This window comes from Delphinapterus leucas, chromosome X (genome assembly GCF_059928025.1).
Source record: "Delphinapterus leucas isolate spDelLeu-1000000601 "Yukka" chromosome X, BTC_Dleu_Yukka2, whole genome shotgun sequence".
In the NCBI taxonomy this organism is placed as follows: Eukaryota; Metazoa; Chordata; class Mammalia; order Artiodactyla; family Monodontidae; genus Delphinapterus; species Delphinapterus leucas.
In genome coordinates, this window is record NC_143150.1 from 80,087,297 (window position 1) to 80,112,950 (window position 25,654).

The 25,654-nt window shown below is 35.4% G+C and overlaps 1 pseudogene; it reads right to left on the bottom strand.

Annotated features, from left to right (window-relative positions):
* Positions 1 to 9,663: 9,663 nt before the first annotated feature.
* On the bottom strand, positions 9,664 to 10,575 carry LOC111169714 (non-homologous end-joining factor 1 pseudogene; annotated as a pseudogene).
* Between the last annotated feature and the right edge of the window lie 15,079 nt (positions 10,576 to 25,654).

Sequence of the window (25,654 nt, forward strand, 5' to 3'; positions counted from 1 at the left end):
TGTCATTATTTGCTTGAACTTTCTTTTCATCGTAATCTTTGGAAAGATAGTTATTTCAAGTAAGGGATCGGTCGACCAATATTCTTTTCAGTGTGAGTTTCTTTTTTGTCCCATCAAAATTATTAATCCAAGAAACTTCTTCATGCCACTATTGGTTACATCAGTCCATTTTAAAGCCTTACCATACTTTTTATATGATTATTCATTCTATTGGTGATACAAGTTTGTTTGACAAGTGACCTACTCGAAAAAGGTGTTACCAAAAATTAATTCTGTTATTTCCCTAACATTTTGCAGGTTATTACATTCAAGAGTCACACCTGACCCACCTGTAAAGTCTTCTAATTTTCGTGAAATATCTTCAAGCCACTCTTCTGTAGAAGCAAAAGAGCATTCTCCAGCAACATGAGTTTCATTTTCACTTTTTGTATCAGAGTCAATCACCAAGGTTTTTTGTCTTTTTGTTGGTCTAATATTTACATCATTTGAATCAGAACTATATTCTAAAGAACTATCATCTTCTGAGACATTAGTATATATGTCACATGGATAATCAGAGAAAGTATCCACATAAAATTCACCGAAAAATACTTTTTCACTCAAAATTTCATGATATGCCATTTTATAAAAATTTACAGTAATAAACTTTTGTTTATAATATACATAATATTGGAACAAAAACCTAAAGGAGCAACATGTGAATGATAATGACAATCATAAGTTGTATAATGAACCTTTGATCAATTTTAAGTTCTAGCAACTTCACACAGTAATGTTAATTGTTTCACTCTCTAAAAACGTATTGATACGTGCCGGGTCAATAACGTTCGGGTAACAAAAGAAATATTAATATATCTCAGGTCAATAATGTGCTAAGAAAATTGAAATCATATCAGTCATCTTTTCCAACCATAATGCTATAATATAAGAAATCAATTACAGGAAAAGAACTGTAAAAAACCACAAACACATGGAGGTTGAACAATATGTTACTAAAAAACCAATAGATCACTGAGGAAATCAAAGAGGAAATCCAAACATACTTAGAGACAAATGACAATGAAAACATGATGATCCAAAACCTATGAGATACAGCAGAAGCAGTTCTAAGAGGGAGTTTATAGCAACACAATCTTACCTCAGGAAAGAAGAAAAATCTCAAATAACCAACCTAACCTTACACCCAATGCAACTAGAGAAACAAGAACAAACAAAACTGAAAGTTAGTAGAAGGAAATAAATCATAAAGATCAGAGCAGAAATAAATGAATTAGAGATGAAGAAAACAATAGGAAAATCAATGAAACTAAAATCTGGTTCTTTGAAAAGACAAACAAGATTGATAAACTTTTAGCCAGGCTCATCAAGAAAAAAAGGGAGAGGGCGCGAGTCAATGCAGTTAGAAATGAGAAAGGAGAAGTTACAGTGGAAACCACAGAAATACAAAGGATCTTAAGAGGCTACTGCAAGCAAGTATACACCAATAAAATGGACAACCTAGAGGAAATGGACAAATTCCTAGAAAGGTACAACCTTCCAAGAATGAACCAGGAAGAAATAGAATATATGAACAGATGAATCACAAGTACTGAAATTGAAGCTGTGATTTTAAAACTTACAACAAACAAAAGTACAGGACCAGGTAGCTTCACAGGTGAATTCTATTAAACATATAGGGAAGAGTTAACACCTTTTTGAAGATTCTGAAAATCTTCAAAATATTGCAAAGGAAGGAACACTCCCTAGCCCATTCTACAAGGCCACCATCACGCTGATACCAAAACTAGACAAAGATATCACAAAAATGGAATATCAACGATGAACATAGATGCAAAAATTCTCACCAAAATACTAGCAAACCAAATCCAACAACATATTAAAATGATCACACACCATGATCAAGAGGGTTTATCCCAGAGATGCAAGGATTATTCAGTATATGCAAATCAATCCATGTAATACACCATATTAACAAAGTGAAGAATAAAATCCATATAATCATATCACTAGGTGCATAAAAAGAGTTGAAAGAATTCAACACCCATTTATTATAAAAGCTCTCCAGAAAGTGTGCATGGAGGGAACCTACTTCAACATAATAAAGACAATGTGTGACAAACCCATGGCTAATATCATTCTCAACAGGGAAAAACTGAAAGCATTTCCTCTAAGATGAGAACAAGACAAGGATATCCACTCCCGCCACTTTTATTCAACATAGCTTTAGAATTCCTAGCCAGAGCAACCAGAGAAGAAAAAGATATAGAAGGAATCCACACTGGAAAAAAGTAAAACTGTCACTGCTTGCAGATGACATGAAACTATACATAGAAGATCTTAAGATGTTACCAGAAGACTACTAGAGCTCATCAATGAATTTGTCAAAGTTGCAGGATACAAAATTAATACACAGAAATCTCTTGCATTCTTATACACTAGTAGTGAAAGATCAGAAAGAGAATTTAAGGAAACAGTTCCATTTACCATCACATCACATCAAAAAGAATAAAATACCTAGGAATAAACCTAAATAAGGAGGCAAAATACCTGTACTCAGAAAACTATAAGGTACTGATGAAAGAAGTCAAAGATGACACAAACAGATGGAGAGATATACCATATTCTTGGATTGGAAGAATCAATATTGTCAAAATGACTATACTGCCCAAAGGAATCTACAGATTCATTGTAACCCCTATCATATCATCAATGACATTTTTCACAGAACTAGAACAAAAAGTTTTACAATTTGTATGGAAACACAAAAGATCCTGAATAACCAAAGCAATCTTGGGAAAGAAAAACGGAGCTGGAAGAATCAGGCTCCCTGATTCAGACAATACCCCAAAACTACAGTAATCAAAACAGTATAGCACTGGCACAAAAAAGAGAAATTTATATAAATGGAACAGGATAGAAAATCCAGAGATAAACCCATACACCTATGGTCACTGAATCTATGACAAAGGAAGCCAGAGCATACAATAGAGAAGGACAGTCAATCTATGACAAAGGAGGCCAAAACATACAATAGAGAAGGACAGTCTCTTCAAAAGTGGTGCTGGGAAAACTGGACAGCTACATGTACAAGAATGAAATTAGAACACTCCCTAATGCCATACACAAAAATAAGCTTAAAATGGATTAAAGAGGCAAATGGAAGTCTGGATATTATAAAACCCTTTGAGGAAAACATAGGCGGAACACTCTCTTACAAAAATTGCAGCAAGATCTTTTATGATCCACCTCCTAGAGTAATGAAAATAAAAACACAAATAAATAAATGGGATATAATTAAACTTAAAAGCTTTAGCACACCAAAGGAAACCATAAACAAAATGAAAAGACCACCTTCAGAATGGGAGAAAATATTTGCAAATTAAGCAACTGACAAGCAATTAATCTCCAAAATATAGAAACAGCTCATGCAGCTCACTATCAAAAAAAAAAGAAAAAATAGGCAGAAAATCTAAATAGATGTGAAGATATATGGGTGGCCAAAAAGCATCTGAAAAGATCCTCAACATCACTAATTATTAGAGAAATGCAAATCAAACTAAGATGAGTTATTACCTCACACTTGTCAGAATGGCCATCATAAAAATTCTACAAACAGTAAATTCTGGAGAGGGTGCGGAGAAAAGGGAACCCTCTCACACTGTTGGTGGCAATGTAAATTGGTACAACCACTATGGAGAACAGTATGGATGTTCCTTAAAAAACTAAACATAGACCTACCGTATAAGCCTGCAATTCCACTCCTGGGCATATATCCAGAGAAAAACATAATTAGAAACAATATATGCACCCCAATGTTCATTGCAGCACTATTTACAATAGCCAGAACATGGAAGCAACCTAAATGTCCATCGACAGAGGAGTGGATAAAGAAAATGTGGTACATATTTACAATGGAATATTACTCAGCCATAAAAATTAATGAAATAATGCCATCTGCAGCAACATGGATGGACCTAGAGATTGTCATACTGAGTGAAGGAAGTCAGACAGAGAAAGACAAATATCATATGATATCACTTATATGTGTAATCCAAAAAAGGGTACAAATAACCTTATCTATAAATCTGGAATATAGTTACAGATGTAGAAAACAAACTTTTGGTTACTGTGGGTAAGCGGAAGGGGACAGGATCAATACAGAGATTGGGATTGACATATATACAATACTGTATATAAAATAGATAACTAATAAGGACTTATTGTATAGCACAGGGAACTATATTCAATATGCTGTAATGGCTTATATGGAAAAATAATCTAAAAATTAGTGGATATATGCATATATATAACTGTTGCAGTTTGCTGTACACCTGAAACTAACACAACATTTTAAATCAACTATACTCCAATACAAATTTTAAAAAGACATGTCTATATTAATAAAACCAACAAACAAACTTGTTTTCATTCATTACATAATTAGTCCTAGATCATATGATCCTTTTAAAACTTTTGGTTAATTTCTTCTGTATTCAGAAATATTAACTTGTAAGCACTTATTTTCTTTTTAGCCAATTAAATAAAGCTCATATATAATTTAATTTTTACTTAAAGACAGAACCATAAATCTTATAGCTTCATTTTAAACTTCAGTCATGAATCAGGTATTTCAATATAAATCTTGTTAGTTTATAAATAACAGTGGGAATAAGTTAACTCACTTGAGTTTAAAAGGGCTGTGTTTCCTTTTTCTTTTTTACCTTTTAGTTTTAGGTTCTACTAATTAGGCCAAGGACATATGGGTCACCAAAATTGTTACTCAACCGAATTCTGGTCGGCTCACCTGACACACTGAAAAGCTAATCCACTGACACTGGTTTGTAGTGAAGGAAGTATAGCATTCACTACGGAGCATCAAGCAAGGATAATGGACAGCTCATATGCAAAAGACCTGAACTCTCTGATGGCTTTCAGGGAAAAGTTTTTAAAGACAGTGTGAGGGAGAGCTTTATGGGTTGCATGATCTGCTCATGCACAATTCTCTGACTGGTTGACTGTGAGGTAACAGGATGATGTTTCAAGGATCTCAGTCACAAACCTCGTTCCAATCAGTCTGGGATCTACTTATTTGTGGTCAGCAGTTTTCATCTGGTGGAGTCTGGTTTCTGTAAAACAACTTAGGAATGTATGTAATCTATGTCCTTCAGGGAGGGACTAAAAGTTCTGTGACTGCTATATGGCTGATCTATTGTTTAAATTGATACAAATTCTCCTCCCCACCTGCTTTTCTTTGTCTCTGCATTCCTCTGATCATTAATATTTGAGCGAGACATTTTGGAACTTAGGGAAGGCCCCAGAGCTTAAAGCAAAACCTGCTGCTTCAAAAGACAGGGGCATTGGGGTTTGTGTATGATTTCAAATAGATAATCATTTTCTGTTGTATATTTTTCTCCTTTAGAGTAAATTTATTATCCATATAAGCATGGGTTTATTTCTGGGATTTCAATTATGTTACATTGGTCTATGTAACAGTTTTTCTGCTGGTACCATGCTGTTTTGGTTACTGTAATTTTGTAATATATTTTGAAGACAGGTAGTGTGATGCCTCCAGCTTTGTTCTTTTCTTCTCAGGATTGCTTTGGATATTTGAGGTCTTTTGCCACTCCAAATTTATATTAGAATTTATTGTTCTTTTTCTGTAAAAATGTTAGTGGGATTTTTATAGTGTTTGCATTGGATCTGTAGATTGCTTTGGGTAATAAGGACATTTTGACAATGTTAGTTCTTTCAATCAATGAACATGGAATATCTTTCTGTTTCTTTGTGTCTTCTTCAATTTCTTTCAAAGAAGTCTTGCAGATTTCAGTATAGAGACTTTTCACTTCTTTGGTTTCATTTGTTCCTGGTTATTTTATTCTTTTCTTTTCTTTTGCTTGTGATTGTAAATGAGATTGTTTTTTTTTGATTTATCTTTCTGCTAGTTCATTCTTAGTGTATGGAAACTCAATTGATTTGTGTATATTTACTTTGTACCCTGCAACTTTACTGTATTCATTTATTATTTCTAATCACTTTTGGCATTATCTTTAGGGTTTTCTATAAATAAAATCATGTCATCTGTAACTAGTGATAGTTTTACTTCTCCCTTTCCAACTTGGTTATCTTTTATTTCTTTTTCTTGCTTAATTAGTATGAGTAGGACTTCCAATACTATGTTGAATAAGACAGACAAAAGTAGGCATTGTTGTCTTGTTTCTGATCTTGAAGAGATAGCTTTCAGTTTTTCATTATTGAGTATGATGTTAACTGTGGGTCTGTCATATACGGCCTTTATTATGTTGAGATATCCTCCCTTTATACATATTTTATTGAGAGTTTTTAATCATAATGGGGTGTTGAATCTTGTCAAAGGTTTTTCTGTGTCTATTGACATAATCATATGATTTTTACTTTTAATTTTGTTAATGTCCTGTATCATGTTGATTAATTTGTGGAAATTCAGCCATCCCTGCATTCCTGGATTAAATCCCATGTGATCATGGTGTGTTATCCTTTTAATATATTGTCATATTTAGTTTGCTAATATTTCATTGAGGATTTTTGCATCTATGCTTATCAGAGATATTGGCCTGCAATTTTCTTTTTTTTGTTGTTCTTGCCTGGGTTTGGTATCAGAGTGATGCTGGCCTCATAGAATGAATTTGGAAGCTTTCCTACTTCTTCAATTTTTTGGAATATTTTAAGGAGGTTAGGTGTTAATTTTTCTTTAAATGTTTGGTAAATTTCACTCATGAAAACTTCTGGACCTTAGGTTGTTCAATTTGTTAGTGTATAGATACTCATCATATTATTTTATAATTCTTTGTATTTCTGTGATATTCATTTTCATTTCTCCTCTTTTACTTCTGATTTTGTCAGAGCCTTCTCTATTTTTTTCAGTAAGTCTATCTAAAGGTTTTTCAACTTTGTTTACCTTTTCTAAGAACCAGCTTTTAGTTTCATTCCTCTTTCTATTATCTTTTCAGTCTCTATTTCACTTATTCACTTTGATCTTTATTATTTCTTTCCTTCTATTGACTTTGGGCTTCTTTTTTTCTTATTTTTCTACTTCCTTTAGCTGTAAGATGAGATTGTTTGAGATTTTTCTTATTTTTTGAGTTGGTCTGCATTGTTATAAACTTCCTTCTTGGTACTGCTTCTGTTATGTTCCATAGTTTTGGCATGTCATATTTTCATTTGTTATTTTTCTTTGCATATTTTTTTCTCTTTTGATTTATTTGTTGACCTAATAGCTGTTCAGCAGCATGTATTTCAGTCTCCACATATTTGTTACTTTTTTTCAGTTTTCTTTTTGTAGTGGATTTCTGGTTTCATACCATTGTGATCAGAAAACGTTCTTGGTAAGATTTCAACCTTCTTAAATTTATTTTGTTTTGTTTCTCAGCATATGGACTATACTTGAGGAAGTTCCATTTGCACTTCATAAGAATGTGTATTCTGCTGCATTTGGATGGAATATTCTGTAAAAATCTATCAAAGCCATCTGATCTAATGTTTTATTTAAGGTTGCAATTTCCTTGTTGACTTTCTGTCTGGATGATCTATCCATTGATATAAGTGGGGTCTTAAATTTCCATACTATTATTGTGTTGCTGTCAATGTATCCCTTTTAGCCTATTAATAATCACTTTATATATTTTGGTGTTCTTATGTTAGGTACATATATATTATTCACTGTTATGTCTTCTTGATGAAATATCCCCTTTATTATTATATACTATCCATATTTGTCTCTTTTTTCCTTTTTTGGCTTGAAATCTCTTTTGCCTGATATGAGTATGGCTACACCACTTTCTTTTGGCTGATATTTGCTTTTATGGTTAGAGTATAATCTTCCTTCTCTTCACTTTTAATCTATGTTTGCCTTTACAGCTGAGATGTGTCTCCTGGAGGCAGCATATAGTTAAGTCTTGTTTCTTCATCCTTCCATCCACTCTTTGTCTTTTGATGGGTGAATTCAATCAATTTACATTTAAGGTGATTATTGGTAGATGAGACAGTATTGCCATTTTATCTTTTGTTTTCTGATTGCTTTATATCTCCATTGTTTCTTTTCTCTTGTGTTTCCATCTGCCATTTTTATTTGTTTTTTAATGATATTTTATTGATTCCTCTTTTTTGTGCTTTTTTTGGGCCTCTGCTCTATATTTATATTTTGTGGTTACCCTGAGGCTTGTGTGTAATTTCATAGATAAAACAGTCATTTTTTTGCTGGCAACATCTAATCTTCATTTACCTAAACAAGTTCTGTCCTTTTCTTCTTCCCCTCTTATGTTATTGTTGTGTTAAATTATCCCTTTTTATGTTGTGAGTTTGTTACTCAACTGAGATAGCTATAGTTATTTTTTAGCTTTATTTTTCCTCCCTTTAAACTTTATACTGTAGTAAAGTTTTTGAAAACCTTTTCTGATAAAGATTTGCAATTTTCTTCTTCTGTCTCTTTGTTACCTTGCTTACAGTTTTGTGTATTTTTGCTATTTTGTTTCAGGTAGAAGAGCTTATTTCAACATCTCTTGTAAGGCATGTCTAGTGTAGATGAACTACCTCAACTTTTGTTTGTGTGTGAAACCTTTATTTTTCCTACAGATCTGAATCATAACTTTGCTCAATAGAGTATTCTTGGGTTATAGATTTTAGCTTTCAATATGTTGAGAATTCCATTCCACTCCCTCCTGGACTATAAGATTTCTACTGATAACCTAATGGGGTTTCTTTTCTAGGTTACTATCCTTTTTTTCCTGGCTGCCTTTAAAATTATTTCTTTGTCATTGACTTTTGACAATTTTAATTTATGCATGTTGGAGGTTTTTAGCATTGAAGTAATTAGGTGTTGTCTTAGCTTCAAGGACTTATATATTCAGTTCCTTCCCCAAGTTTGGGAGGTTCTCAGCTATTGCTTCATTGAATTATGTCTCTACTCCCTTCTCCCAATCTTCTTCTGAGATATCCATTACCCTAATGTTGCCCTTCCTAAAAGAGTCTGATAGCTCTCATAGCATTTCCCCCATGGTTTTTTATATCTTATTTCTCTTTCCTCTTCTACTTGTATCATTTCTAGTTTTCTGTATTTGAACTCACTAAGTCTCTCTTCCACATTGGTCTGCTCTATTTCCAGTGTTTTCTAATGCATTCTTCACCTTGTTCTTTTGTGTTCTTCAGCTCCAGAATTTTGAAATGGTTCTTTTTTTTCTTTTTCAGGGGAGTGTGAGTGCTTTTCATACCATGCTAAAGAGAGGAGAGGGTCTCTGAGGAACACCTGGGACTGGGTAGGGACTCTTAAGAAAGGTAGACAAGGCTTCCTAAGCATGCTGTGCCTTTTTGAAAACCTGGCCCATATACTTAAAGTCCATGGTAGATACTGGGTCTAGAGAACCTTCATCAAAAGAGAGGAGGGTATGGGATTCCCAGAGACTGGCTTCCAGTCGGACAGGGAAGGCCAGTGCCCAATGGATTGGAGCCAGGATTCCCTCAGTTAATAGTATCCATGCCTGTCAACATGAACTTCAGTTATCTTGCCCTTACAGTGGAGTCACTGACTGTGTAATTCTGTGTCAGAGATGCTGCTGTCACAGGATCTCCTTTCAAGGCGACACTAGGAAACTACTCTCCGAGTCCATCCTCAGCAGTTGAGACAGTGACAGGTTAACTGAAGATCCCCCCTAGCTTCTACCTCTTGACCGTCAACAACTGAGGTCTCTGCATAGGGCCTGAAGTAACTGTGGCTCTTTTTCAGGCACTGGGAAGGATGGTGCTGAGGAGACCTGCTCTTCTGGCTGATTCAGAAGTTGGCTATCAGTTCCTTGTGAGGAGGCACTGCTTGAGGTCTGGGGATCTCCAGTGCCTTGAAGCTTCTGTCCCACTTGGATCTTTTGTCTGGTGACTGCCATATACAGACTCTGTAGATTTGTGACAAAGGGTTTCCATCACCAACACTGCATACCTCTGGTAGTTTCTCTACCATAAATTGTTCCAAGAAGGAATTCTTTTCAAATGGCTCTGTCTTCAACTGATTTCGGCTCAGCGTAGACCCACTGTCCTGGTAGTTCTGGATCTCTAGATCTTACGTACGAAGCAATGTTGCTAGGTCCCTCACTTGGCACTGCAGTGACAGACTCATGCCCATCAGAGGACAAATCAAATGTTGGGAGAACAGTGAAGGGTTAGCTAGGATGCAGTGGAAATTCCAATAGAATGGGAGACCAGAGAGCTCACTCCACACCTGGAGTATCAGCACCTCTGCCACATGATCACAGGAGAATGTAGCTTTGCCAGGGCAAGCACTGTCCTTCAACAATGGGCAAAGCAGATCATACAAATGACAATGAAAAGCCTCAGGAGGAGCAGTCAGGTGTTTGTTCAGCTCCTTGGCTTGCTGGCTGATCACACTAGTGTCCACCTGTTCAGGCCACACCTGTTGAAGATCTGAAAGCAACAAGGCATAGCCCTGCTTAGTGATATAAGCCTTGGCCAAGAGGGAGTTCTCGGCAAGCTGTAGCCATGCCCACGGCTGCATCTGCAGGCCTTGCTCCAGTTCCTCCATCGTGAGCAGCCTCAAGAGCCCTCACTCTCCCCGCGGCAAGCTGGCCCGCCCATGCAAACCAAAAGGCGAAATGGTTCTTTTTATAATTTTAATTACTTTGGGCTTCCCTCGTGGCACAGTGGTTGAGAGTCTGCCTGCCGATGCAGGGGCCACGGGTTCATGTCCCGGTCCGGGAAGATCCCACATGCCGTGGAGCGGCTAGGCCCGTGAGCCATGGCTGCTGAGCCTGTGCGTCCGGAGCCTGTGCTCCACAACGGGAGAGGCCACAACAGTGAGAGACCTGCATGCTGGAAAAAAAAAAGAATTTTAATTTCTTTGATAAAATATTTCTCTATCCATTAGTTTTATTCCTGAGTTCACTGTATTGCCTTTCTGAGATTTCTTGTAGCTCCTTGAATTTCTTTATAAGAGCTACTTTGAACTCTTTATCAGTTTGTTTGCAATATTCCATACCTTTGAGTTTGGTTGCTGGAGAATTGTTTTCTTTTTGTGATATCATTGTACCATGATTTTTCATACTGTTCATGGAAATGTGTCTCTGCTGTAGCATTTGTGTGATTTTGTCTGTATAGCTTTGCTTTTACCATTTGTCCTAGGGTTTTGTAGCATTTGAATTAGCAAACATCTTCCTTATTTCAGTAGGTTTTGTTTACTTTGTTTCTAACAGTTCAGCAGATTGGTAATTAGAAGGCTTTCTGTTGTTTCCCAGAATGTGAAAGTATTGCATAGATTTTTTATTTCTTTTAGAGGAGCTGATTTGCTACTAAATTTGAGAACAACATTATTTTGTAAAAAGTTGGAGTTTAAAAAAGGCTGGTGGCAGAGTGGGGGGAGGTGTGTGCTTAGCACCTCGGGTTTTGGGTGTGTCCTTGGCCTGGTAGAGAAATCCTTGGGTGTTTGTTTGAGTCCCAATATCCCGTGGGTGAACCACTTGCTATAGTCCCAGGGCAGACAGCAGAAAATGTGTTCCTTCAGTTCTTTTTGTCTGCTTCTTCCCTTTCCTTTCCCCCTGCACAGTCACTGCAGTCTCTCCTCAAAGTGAACAACAGTTCCCTCCAACTGAAGCACCTATGGACTGACAGAACCCCACTCACATCTTTCACCCTCCAACTTCTCTACCAGCAAGGTCACAGCTGTCCCATAGCTACCTCTGCTGCCATGTCCCTCGGCTCTTCAGCTTCCTCCAAGGTCCAAGTCAGCTGAAAGAGGCACAGGTGGAAAGATCCATTGGGAATCTTCATGTGCTGTGCAGAGGCACCTCTGCTTCCTTATGGATAGCCAAATAACTGAATCAAATGGGAGAGAAGAGGAAATGACTTTATGTTGTCATGATGCTGATATCACTGACCTTTTGTTTCTTAATGTAAGGATTTATTGCTATAAACTCCCCACTTAGAACTGCTTTTGCTGCATCTAATAAGTTTTGACATGTTGTATTTCCATTTTCATTTGTCTCAAGATATTTTTATATTTCTTTTTTAAAACTTCTTCTTTAACCTATTCCTTGTTTGGTATCATGTTGTTTAACCTCCTCATATTTGTGCATTTTCCAGTTTTCTTCTTGTAATTTATTTCTAATTTTATTCATACCACTGTGGCTGAAAAACATACTTGATATAATTTTAATCTTCTTAAAAATATTAAGTGTAGTGTTTGGCCTAACATATGATCTATCCTTGAGAATGTTCCACGCGCAATTGAGAAGAATGTGTATTCTGCTGTTTTAGGATATTCTATATTTATAATGTCATTTATGTTAATTTATAATGTTAATTTATAATGTCATTCATGTCCTATTTCCTTATTGATTTATTATTATGGAACTGTCTATTTGTCCCTCCAATTCAGTCAATATTTGTGTGTCATATATTTGTGAGCTCTATTATTTGATACCTATATGGTTATAATTATATCTTCTTCTTTTTTTTTTTTTTTTTTTGCAGTATGTGGGCCTCTCACTGTTGTGGCCTCTCCCGTTGCAGAGCACAGGCTCCGGACGCGCAGGCTCAGCAGCCATGGCTCACGGGCCTAGCCGCTCCAAGGCATGTGGGATCTTCCTGGACCGGGGCATGAACCCATGTCCCCTGCATCGGCAGGCGGACCGGACTCTCAACCACTGTGCCACCAGGGAAGCCCTAATTATATCTTCTTGATGAATTAATTGTTTTATCTATCTATTTATCATCTATCTATCTATCTACCTATCTATCTATCTATCTAGTTCTTCTTTGCCTCTTGTAACAACATTTGACTTAAATTCTATTTTGAGATAGCCACCCCAGCAATCTTTTGCTTACTATTTGTAAGCTTTTTGCATCCTTTCACTTTCAGCTTCTTTGTGTCTTTGGATCTAATGTGAGTTTTTGGTAGATGGGACATAGTATTATTATTTTAATTTTAAATCCATTCTGCCCATCTCTGCTTTTTGATTGGAGGGTTTAATCCATTTACATTTGAAGTAGTTACTGGTAAGAAAGGACTTACTTCAGGTACTTATTTATTTGTTTTTATTATGTCTTATACACTCTTTGTACCTTATTTCCTCCATTATTGCCTTCTTTTGCATTTAGTTTGTATTTTTGGATTCAACTATTTTTATTCCCTTCTCATTTTTTTTATTATAATGTTTATGATTTTTTGTGTGGTTACAATAAAGATTACATTTCATGTCCTGAATTTACAACAATCTAGTTTGAATTGATACCAACTTAACCTCAATAGCATACAAAAATTCTACTCCTATAAAACTCTATCCTACCAAGTTTTGTGTTGTGATTGCCACAAATTACATCTTTATATGATGTGTACTCAATAACATACATTTATTTTTATTTTGTATGCATTTGTCTTTTAATCCTACGTAGTTAAGATTACTCCCTTAGGTAATCAGGTAAATCATGTATTTAGTTAATACCTAGTATGTACCTTAGTAATTCTCTTCAGGCCTTTGAAGAACCTAGTATAAGTTTAAGAAAGCTTGGGATTATTTGGCTCATTGTTAAATACAACTGTGGTGATTTCCTAGTTATTTCATGTTCATTTGGGTTTTTCAGTGATAATTTTGATGCCTAATGTATTGCAAGTTAGTCTTGCATAAAACAACATGAGATGGAAAATAATTACAACCCTGTAGTTGTAGTGTGAAAGCAGCCATAGACAACATGTAAGTGAATGATTGTGACTGTGTTCCAATAAAACTTTATTTTTGGATACTGAAATTTTAAATTCATATAATTTTGACATGTCACAAAATGTAATTCTCTTAATTTTTTCAACTATTTAAATATGTAGAAATCATTCTTAGTTCTCTGGCTATATTCAAACAGCTTGCCGATCAGATTTGGTCCTTGAGCTATCATTTACTGACATCTACTCTATTAGCTCTGGTTAGCATTTCTTCATCTTAGTCTGGTTGGATTTCACTTTCTGTGTGTGTATGTGTGAGCATCCTTGCTTCAGATCTCTGAGGAGTCTGTCCTTATTTTCTAAGGACATTACAATCCTGTCAGCTTTACAATACAATCATTTCACAACATTTCCCTACCTTAAACACCTTGATGAGGTCTCTGGCAGTGTTCATGCATTTGATTCACTTTAGGCCAGGGATGTAGTTATATGTTGGTTTATGTGTTGGTTATGTGTTGGTTTCCCAATCTTCTTTGTCTCTTATTTTTAATTTGTATTCATATATTACCTACATGTCAGGCATTATTATGTTTATTACACATATTAACTCTTCACACACACAAAAAACTATGAGAAAGGTACAATCTCTATTTTAAAGATGAAAAAATTGAGGCTCAGAAATGTTAAATAACTTGAGCTAATAACATAACTAATAAATGGCAGAGCTAGAATCCATAACTAGGCAGCCTAGATCCAGAGTTCATTTTGACTTTTGATACTTGGAATGTTTTTTATTTTATTTTTCACACAAAAAATGATGTATGAAACTTCCTTTACAAACCCTGAAAAGTTTATGCCAGCCATACAGGACACCTCCCTTTGGAGCTAAATTAGCATCAGCAGTGTTCTTTGGAAGCCTAGAACTGGTGATAAAGGCACTGCTGTGCTGCAATAGAGAGCCCCTTCAGGGACCTGGTTGAATTTCACTCTCGGTTGATTACACTAAATGACAATTCATGGTTCTCTATTCTCTTAGTCTGAACTTCATACTCTGGATCTGTCTGGCTCCACTTCCTGTGCTTTTTCTTCTAAAATGGAGCTCAGTGGAACAAAAGAGTAATGTTCTGGATGATTTCTAGTTTATATTTAAATAAACAAGTAAACAAGAATATTTCAGAGAGAACTGTTAAAAAGAAAATAGAAATGATACTGACTGCAATGGTTGTATAGGGTTCGAAGATTAGAGAGAAGCCCATACTGGGTGACATATGAATCAAGACACAAACATCAAAATGGAGTCAATTTTTCAAAGATCTAGAGACAGATGTTTCAGGCAGAGGAAATAGCAAGTGAAAAAACCCTAAGTCAGAAAGGAGCTTGCACGGTTGAGAAAAGTTCTTTCACCTTTGTCACCAGAAAAAGTGTAAATATTTAAAAAGTGTTTCATATATACATATATATATACACATATACATACTTATATATATAAAACGTGTATTTCTGTACTCACAGTATTACATTATAAAACATATACAAATAAAGATTTAAAAAGATGAGATGAGAAATAAATAAGAATCGACGTTCTAATACATTTTTCCACAGACCATTGGATCATCTTGCATATCTCTTGGCATGTGCACTCCCTACTTTTGCAATTGTAGATTTAGTCTATAACATCCATATTTAAATAAACTTAGGTCTTAGAGCCGTGCTGCCCAACAAAAATATAAAGTGAACCACGTTTACAATTTAAAATTTTCTAACAATTATATTTAAAAAGTGCAAGAAATATAAGTAAAATTAATTTAAATAATATTTTTAGTTAATCTACTATTTCCAAATTACTATCATTGCAACATATAATCAATATTAAAAAGCAAGTTATGAGTGAAATAGTTTACGTTTTCGTAATTAGCCTAAGAAATCTGGTGTGCATTTTATACTAACATCCCATCTCAAATTGAACTAGTTACATTTCAAATGCTAAAGAGTCTCCTCTGGCCAGCGGTCACTATATTGCACAGTGAAGACCTCAAGGGCTAATTTTCTTAATGGTATTCCCATCCCTGTCTCCTACTATCTGATTAACAAACTTAGACCCTACTCCTTTTGAGCCAATGACTGGAGCCTTTTTATCTTAGGAGAACATTTTCTTTTTAATTGCCATGATTTACTTTAACTAAAATGAGTGTCACTGTGTCCCAAAGCAGGGTGAGTAGGGAGCTGGAAACGGAATGTGCTGTGTTTGAAAAAGTTTAGACCATTGAACCATCTAAGAAGGAATGTTCATGGCACATCTCTTACTTGTTTATAGAGCGCCATAAACTTCTGAGAAGGGAAATATGAGCTATATCAGGTGCTCTGTGATGACCTAGATGGGTGGGTTGGGGGAGTGGGAGGGAGGTCCAAGAGGGAGGGGATATAAGTATATATATAGCTAATTTACTTCCTCGTACAGCAGAACTAACACAACATTGTAAAGCAATTTTACTCCAATAAAAAAAATCCCTAACACTTTTACAAAAGATCTGATTTTTAAAAATATTTGTGATCTTGCCATGTGCCAGACATGCTACATTTGCACCATATCTAAGGGTCTTCTTGTATTCCCTCCCTACTTAGGAATGATAGGTGGCTGGACATTTTGTGTTTGCCCAAGGCTCTAACAGAACAAGACATAAATGTATCTCATAAGAACATAGTTGTATAAGTGGAGATGCTTACTTGGTTTAACCCATCCTCAGTACCAAAATTTGATTCTGACACACATGTGAGGCCCATCTGGTGCTAGTGCAGTTGGTCATCTCTAAATTTTATGTGAATGCCAAAAAGCTTTGTTGACTCCATAACCATGAACTCAGTAAACAGTTTACTCATGTGGCTCCTATTACTAAGTGTGGCTAATAGGTCTGTTCTGGCACATTTTGGCTCGCTGTGTTCCACATTTTACTTATTTATTTAACAAACATAGGACTTCCCACTAGCCAGACATTGTTTAAATGTTAACTTGTTTAATTTAATTTTTATGACAAGCCATTAACAGATGAAGAAACTGAGACACAGATAAAGCAACTTGCCAAATGTCCCATAACTTAGTAAAGAGAAGATCTGAATTCTGACCAAGGTAACATGGCTTCAGAGTCCCTGTGCTTAATATTTCTGCAAAGTCTGAGTCTCCTAATTTTTTATCTTCATGGCTTTCTCTGTTTCTTCTTTAGGGACTTGACATTATTACTGATCACAAGAGGTTCTTTGTCTTGGTTAACTCTGATGTACATTCAACATGTAGCAGCTCTGTCTTTCTGACAGAAGTGCTCAGAATATCAGATTCTCCTAGGCCCTCTGACAGTAAAAGAGGGCTTTTCAAAATCCCTTTTGTGAAGATTCTTCCTGCTTGAATTCTGAACAGACATTTTCACATTGCTATTACCCCTCTTATAAAATATTACATATTTCTAAAGCTACATTGGGTGCTGTCATCATTGGATTTTCCTGTATACGTAATCCATTTTTATTTATTCATTACAATTTGTTTTCCCTTTGTTGATTTAATTACAAAATAACACACACTCATCCTAATAATCCTAACAATACAGAGCTATGCATAGTTCTTGGTGAAAGTCTCCAATTCCTTTCATTCCTTTCTTTATAATTCCCAGTTTAATGCCATAGAAATAGACAACACTTCCAGCAGGCTATTCTGCATTTCGCTAGTCATAGCTATTTGAGCTGTACCTCTGGGAAGCACTCTCCGCATTCCTTGGGGTGGGTTACATCCGGGAGGAAGGAACCATTGCCTGGGAAACAAGTCACGTGGGAACCTCTGGACACAAACTGGGTGTAGGGATTCTGAACTGAGCTGGGGTCTGCGCTTCCAGTGAATGCTGTGGGAGCAACCGGATGGCCCTGGCACCAATAAGGGCACTGGCTGGGCAGCCTGGGTGAGCTGGAGCCTACCAGAAAGCTTAGATCCTGTGGCCAAGGGCACAGACCTTGGCGAAGTGGAGCGTGGCAGGCAGCCTTATGACAGCTACTGTCCGGTAAGTTAGATTTGAACACCTGGTGGGAGTCAGTAAGGGAAGATGAGATTGGACACAGTTCCTTATGATTCTTCTTTTGTCCAGGGGGACGTTGAACTGACCAGCCTGCCGCTAGAGATGGGGGTGGGGGAAGCAAGGAACAGGGCCAGTGAAGTGGGAGGATCCTGAGACGCGCGGGTCCTGTTTTGCTGGTCCTCTCTCACTCTCTATTTCCTCCTTATTCTTGTTCTTTCTTTTCCTGTTTACACTTTTTCGTTGCTCCAGAACCTGAATTCTAATGTAAGCAATTTGGCTCCTGAGCCAGTTCTCTGTTAGCTTTCCTGACAGGTGCAAAGAGCTGTTAAAAATATGGAAAAATGGGCAAAGAATCAGAAGACACTATTTACACACAGGAGCAGTAATCTTTTGAAAAAGTCAATTGCCTTCAATAATAAACACACATGAATAAAACAGGATAGCATATTAAGACTGACAAGAATGGGAAAAGATAGTTTATCCCCAGTGTTGTGCAGGGTTTAGGAAAACTGACACTAAATAACAGTGTTGTTAATGGTGTAAGTTAGCAAAACAGTTTTGTGTTAGGCAATTTGGTTTATGTAACAAATCTGAAAACCTGTTACTCTATGGCCTAGAAATACTATCTGAGGAACTTATCCAACACAATTACTAATAGAAATGTAAACATACTCACACACATACATACAATGTATTCATTAAGCTTTATTTGTAGTAGCAATTAGGGATATCTGGACACTGAATATTTTATGACATTAAGAAATTATTGTTATTTCTCTATGTGAAAATAGGATCATGGTTATGTTTTAAAAGAATCTTTGTCTTTAGGGATTAATTCAGATATATTTACATATGGAATAATATGATATCTGGGATTTGCCTGAAAATAATTGGTATTGACTAATGGATTAGGGGATAGATGGATTGATAATTACTGAAGTTGGGTGATGGGAACATGGAGGAGTTCATTATTATTATTCTCTCTACTTTTGTATGAGTGTACGGGATTTTCCATAAGTTAAAAAAAAAAACTAATTCAAGGTAGAAAATTATGGAAGAGTGTTAGTAAATAAAAATCATCTCTAAATCTACTGGATAATTATAACCAGTGTTAAATTTTGGTGTGTGTGTCTGCTGGGGGGGTGGATTGTTGTTCAACATTTGTTCCACTTTCCTGCACTTCAGGAAGAGCATTTAAAAGCACAGATTCAAGTCAGATTGTCTGGGTAAGAATCGCACCTCTGCCAATTACTAGCTGCCTGATGCTGGATAGGGTACTTTAGTCCTCAGAGCCTCAGTTTCCTCATCTATGAAATAATAACGATACTGTGTATTATCAAATCCAATCAATAGTAAGCTACACTATTACAATTTATACCACTATAGCAGAAAAATCATTTCCAAATAAAATGATGCACATCTTGATTTCAGAGGTGTTAGAACATTAAAAGATATGAATCTTAGAATTAATGAGATATTGTGGTGTCTACCTTATAGGGTTTTTGTGACAAGTAAATAAGTTTAAAAGTGTAAAGTGTGTGGCACATGAGTACTCACTAAATATGAGTTATCATTATTACCTCATCACAATCACGATCCTAAGAGTGCTACCTAAGAGTGCTCATGTAGGCATCTTCATGCATTTTTCTCCCATTTGAGCAAGGAGACCAAATTATCGGATCTTGTTTAGGGTTTAATAGCATTACTTCTGGATTGTGGATTTTTTTGTGATATTCTAAATTGATAATGTATGAGAATATACATTGCAGCATGGTTGGTAAAAGAAAAAAAATATTTGTAATAGCTTAAGCACTCACAAACAGGTAATGGTCAAATACTTTATGGAGGTATTCACACTGTAATACTATGCAACTTTGAGAAACAGTGAGGGAGGAGCTTGATGTACTGACATGGAAAGATGTCTCTGTTATAATGATTAGTAAAGAAAGCAAATAATTGAATAAAATGTATAGTTTAAGTAGGAAAAAGCTTATGTTATTTATAGATGTGTATATATTTGTGTGCGTGTGTGTGTTGTGTGTGTGTGTGCGCACGTAGATAGATAGATTCCAAACTTTTAAAAATGGTTGCCTCTGAGAGATTCACATTGGGGGAGGTGAAATGAGACATTCACTTTTTTACATATGCGTTTGGTATTGATTTTTATACTATGTATTACTTTTGTAATTAAAATATAATTTTGAAAAACTCAAGCATGAGATTTTTTTCAGCGTATGCAAATCTATTCACTAAGTTTTTCTCCTACATAAGATTTGTCCTTTTAACATCTCGTCATAGGTTTGTAACACGAAACTTTTAAGAATGAAATGAGTATATTTTAAAACACTCTGTATTTTGACAAAGGCCACCCTTTACAAATTGTGAAGTTCTTATAGCCAGCACATTATTTTCAGTCCTCACAGATGTTAAGCCTGTTCATAATGGCTTCCTATTATGTAAGTATACTATTAATGCAGCAACACATTACTATTACTTAGCCTAATACTATTAATTACTTATTTCCCTAAACAAGATTTGCCAAGGGATGTTAATAAACATTAAATTGGAATGTTAATAAACATTCCAATTTAATGTTCCTCTCATTAACTTGGAATACAGAGCAATTTCACTCCAGTTAGAGGGTATTATGATGCTTTACAAGTTATGTGTGACCCACAGAATATTTTTTAAAAGAGTTCACAGTGAAATTTGGATTTCCTACATTCTGATTACCTTAGGTTGATGACTCCAATATAGCTCACAGGCATAGACTTCAAGAGTTTAGATTGGTAGAAGGTCTTTTCCTAGTGGTCTGAAGCTGCAAAATGGCTGCAAAGTCACTCTTTCTGCGAGCTCCCCAACCACCCGCCCCACATCAACAGAATTTGTAACTATTTCAAACTTCAGCTTAAACAGTTTGGAGTTTCTTTCAGGTGTCAATGTGAATGTAATACATAATTCCAAGATATATTCTAAAATAAGAGTTACCATGATCTATTAGTTTTTGCTAGTTTATACTTTGAGAAGAAACAGCCCCCAAAATTCAATAACTTACAATAACAAAAAAATGTTACTTGTTGGCTTTGGGGTTCTTCTCTATATCATTTTCATTCTAGAATCTAGGTTGGAGGAGCAGCCCTTATCCGATACCAGCTGCTCTTATTATACAATGAGGAGGAATGATAGAACCATGCAACTATGTCTCTAAGAGCTTAGACATGGAATATGTAAATATCAAACTTGGTATCAATAGAGTAGGAAAGTATAATCCTTTCACAGGGAGGGGTAGAAAATAATGTGGAACACTAATGCAATGTGTTGCAAAAGGTATTTGTCAAATAATAATTTTGCAACATAGCCAAGCTCCTAAGTATGCATTAATTTATATGAATATATATTCATAATTAAAACCCTCTCAGACAGGGGATCTTACAATACAATATTTTGGGAGGAACGTTATGTTACAAAAGTTCCAATCATATGAATTTTGGCTATAAATTTCATGGACATACCTACATGTATGTGTGTGTATGTCTTTTGTTTCTGTCATTTTTTACTTATGCAAAACCAAGATTGTGTAATAACATATTACTCTGCAACAGGATACCATGGCCATCCCTGTGTCATGATTGCAATTGCATATATGTGTGTGTATTTCAGATCAGTTAATTTGATGCAGTTCATAAGTTTGGCTTGTGCAGAAATATCTTTTCAAAAACTTTTTTTTTGAAATAACATGTTTTAGTTCTTAATGTATGAAACTAATATCTCTTCATTGTAGGAAATTTGAGTATATATGTGGTTTTGTAATAGAGAGAGGAAAACATTTTAAAAGGAATATACTATGGTTGCTTTGTCTTCTATAGTGAGTGTCATAACTCATACCAGTGTGGAAGTAAGTGTGTTTATTGATCTCTTCCTCCCTAAGAGAATACTGGGGAAAAGGAGAATCATGATATTAAACATTTAAGGCCTCTGCTGGTTCTTTTGTGCTTCTAAAGTGTGGTCCACTGTTTAGCAGAGCCCATTAATCAGTCTGTGTAGAAGAAGGTGCAGAGCCTAACTTAAGATAGATGTGGGGCAGTAGTGATGTGAGTACATGTTGTATGTGTTGTGGGTGATACCTAAGGGAAAGGTGCCTAGAAAGAGGGGACGCAAAACATCTAGAAGCGATGAATGGGGCCATGGAAGAAGGTGCAAGAATGGAGCCTACAGAAGTGGACAAGTGAAAAATTGCTGCTGGTAGAATTGTTGGACAGCATTTAGGTTGTAAATGTTCAGTGTTAAGTTGTTTCCCATGTCTTGTTGTGACTTAATCCCACTCCGCTCTGCTTCTCAGACCTTCGGTGATGTGTGGATTCATACAAATATCTTGTGTGTGTGATTCTTAAGTGGGCGTATCATGAAACCACCCAGTCACCTGCAAGGAAATTAAAACAGTGATGAGTCAGCATTTTTAATTTTATCATATTGCCATAGAATAAAAAGAATGATGGGTGAGTGATCACTGTGCATTAATTTCCAGTCCATGAACTGGTCTGATAAAGCAGTAGAAACTAGCTTTGAATTCTTGCTTCATTACACTGTCATCCCAGTATACAGGATGCATTTTTGTGTCCAACAAATATTTCTAATTTTGTTTAAATTTGTGGTCTTTTGAGGAGGAAGTAGGCTAGGGAAGTGAGGGGTGAGAGAAGACAAGTTCTGATGAGAGTGCTAGAATATGTGCTGTTGGTAAGGATAATTACCAAACTATTACTGGAGGAGAGAAAGGGAGAGGCAGTCAGAAGAATGAATAGGGAGAAAGGAATTAAATTTTAGACCTTTTTTTCTTAGTGAGAACTCTTCATACAGATGAAGAATATCCAATAGCTGGAATGATGCAGTTTTGGAGGATCTAAAAATGGTGATGACTTCTACTCCAACTTAGAAAGGCAGTTCTGTGGTGGATCATGACCCCAAGCTTCCTTGATGAGACCACTGCCCGGATAATCAGGTGAGTAATCATAGACGAGCCAGCTTTCCGTTTATGGTAGTATATTTGAATCTATAGAATATCTTCTGTGACACTTATGGAAGGCCCAGAAAATATAAAATCTAATGTAAGAATCCCCTTTCCCTGCTAGGATGACCAGCTTCACCAGTTTGTTTAGGCTTTCCTGGTTTTAGACTTGCATTCCAGGAATTCTCTCAGTCCTAGGCAAAACAGGGATGGTCACTCTGCTCCAAACCCCTCTCTCCTGCCATCCCCACCCTTTCCCACCCGCTCCACTCACTCAATTTCTCAAACCTTAGCATTGTCTTCTCCCTCTGCAAGGACCCTATTATCCAAAAAAAAAACAATGAAAATGAAAGTGCTCTGATGACGTAATAAACAAGGAAGTTATTGGATTTTTTTTTATCCTTAAAATAAACTTTTCTTTAAAAAATATTTAGAAAAAGTCAGCAAAGAAGTGTGCCAGAATATTAAGAAATGACTGAGTGGGGTAATTGTGATTTTTTTACTTCTTTACACGTCTTTATTTTTCAAACTTTACTCAAAACAGATTATGACACTTATATTTACCAGATTTAAGCAAGTATAAATACTAAAACTCAAAAAAAAAACACTGGGTTTGGTTTCCAAGTTAATGTTAAAGTATCTTTCAAAGTTGTCTTTAAATCTATTTTTAAGTAAATAGCATGTCTTATATGGTCCAGGAAACAATGTGAGCTTCTGGGAAGATAGAAGATTCCATTTAATTTACTTAACATTTTTTGACTGTCTATTCTGTTCCAATTATTGTATCAGGTGATAACTGATATATATGGTCTTTGGAATATTTTTATCTTTAATTTATTTAAATAATAAGAATGTGTTTAATGATAGGCATTTGTTCTTGATAATTATAATGCTAAATAAGGACCCAAATAATATGTATTATTTATATTATCTTCTTCTGTGTAAATTTTTCAGTTTATACAGGACCTTGCATACAGTTTGATTCCATTTTTATAAAACATTATGTGTATATCTGTAGGTGGAAAACCTATAAGAAGAAAATGAAAGGAAATATCCCAAAATGATAACAATGGTTAACTTGGAATGGTTTAGTTATTTATTTCATTTGTTTTTACCAATAATTCATTTTTTACAATTTTTATATAAACTTTAAATTTTAGAACAGCTTTAGATTTACAGAAGTATTACAAAGATGGTACAAAGTGTCCCTGTATACCTTGCACCCAGTTTTCTGTATTATTAGCATCTTACATTCATATGATACATTTGCCCCACTTAATGAACCAATGCTGATATATTATTATTAACTAAACTCTATGCTTTCTTCAGATTTCCTCACTTTTTCCCTAATATCTTCTCTCTTCGAGGATCCCATCTAGAATACCACATTACATTTAGCAGTCATGTCTCCTTAAGCTCCTCTTGGCTGTGACAGTTTTCAGACTTTCCCTGTTTTTGATAAACTTGGCAGTTTTCAGGAGTACTGGTTGGGCCTTTCGTAGAATTTCTCTCAGTTGTGATTTACCTGATGATTTTGTCATAAATAGACCGAGGGAGTGCATTTGTTTGGAGAAAGAAAACAGAATACTTATTAAATAATATCAAGGGTACATACTATCAACATGACTTACCATTATTGATGTTGACTTTGATCATTTGGGATGAATAGTGTTTGTCAGGTCTGTCCACTGTGAAGTTACTGTTTTTCTTTAGGAAGAAAAATCACTACATATAGCCTTCACTTACAGAGTAGAGAGTTATACTCCCACTTCTTGAGGGTTAAGTAGTACATAAATTATTTGGAATTCTTTTTTAAGGGAGATTCATCTCCTTCATTTGTTTTTAGTCAGTTATTAATATCAGTTTGGATTCATGGATAACTATTTCATGTTTTGTGTAATAGTCCAATACTGCATTATTCATTTATTTGTTCAAATTGTTCCAGCTTTGGCCATTCAGAGCTTTTTCAATTGGCTCCTGTGCCCCTTTGACATACTGCCATCAAAGTTTTGAGCAATCCATTACTTTCAGGCACATCAAGGAGGAGGAGTATGGGCTGCACATAATAACTTTCATCCAAAGAGTGGAGTATGGAACAGGAGAAAAAAGAGGAAATACATTGTGGAGAAATCTGAGAAACACTAATTAGCTTTGTAATAAAGGTCAATATCAACAGTGACACCATGTTAATAGTATGTACCTTTGATGTGATGTAATGAAAATGGAATTCAACTTCTTTGGTCTTCCTCACCAAAACATATTATCCCACTCTAGTCATAAGAAAAAAAAGTCATTAGACACATAGAGAGTTATTCTGCAACATCCTACAATATGCCTGACTAATACTCCTTGAAACTATTAAAGTCACCAGAAACATTATAAGTCCGAGAAACTGTCAAAACAAAGAGGAGCCTAAGGAGACATGATAACTAGAAGTAATGTGATATTCAGTGTAGGATCTTGGAAGAGAAAAATGATATTGGGGAAAAACTGAGGAAATCTGAGTAAAGTGTCTATTTCACTTAATAACACTATCAATTTTAGTTCATTAAGTGTAACAAATGTGCTGTAATAATATGGAAAATTGATGTGGAGGTTATGGGAACTGTCTCTACTATATTTGCAACTTTTATATAAATTAAATATATCCTGAAATGAAAACATTTATAAGCTAATCAATTGGGCATATTTTGGGGTCTTTTTCTGAGGTCTCTCTTCTAATCCATTGATTTATGCATATATCCCTCCAACAATACCACAGTCTTGATTATTGTTGCAATGTAGTAAACTTTTTTAAACTGCATTAACATTGGTTTATAATATTATATGTTTTATGTGTACAACATTATATTTCAACTTCTGTGTACATATAGTGTGCTTACCACCAAAGGGTTAGTTTTAATCTGTCAC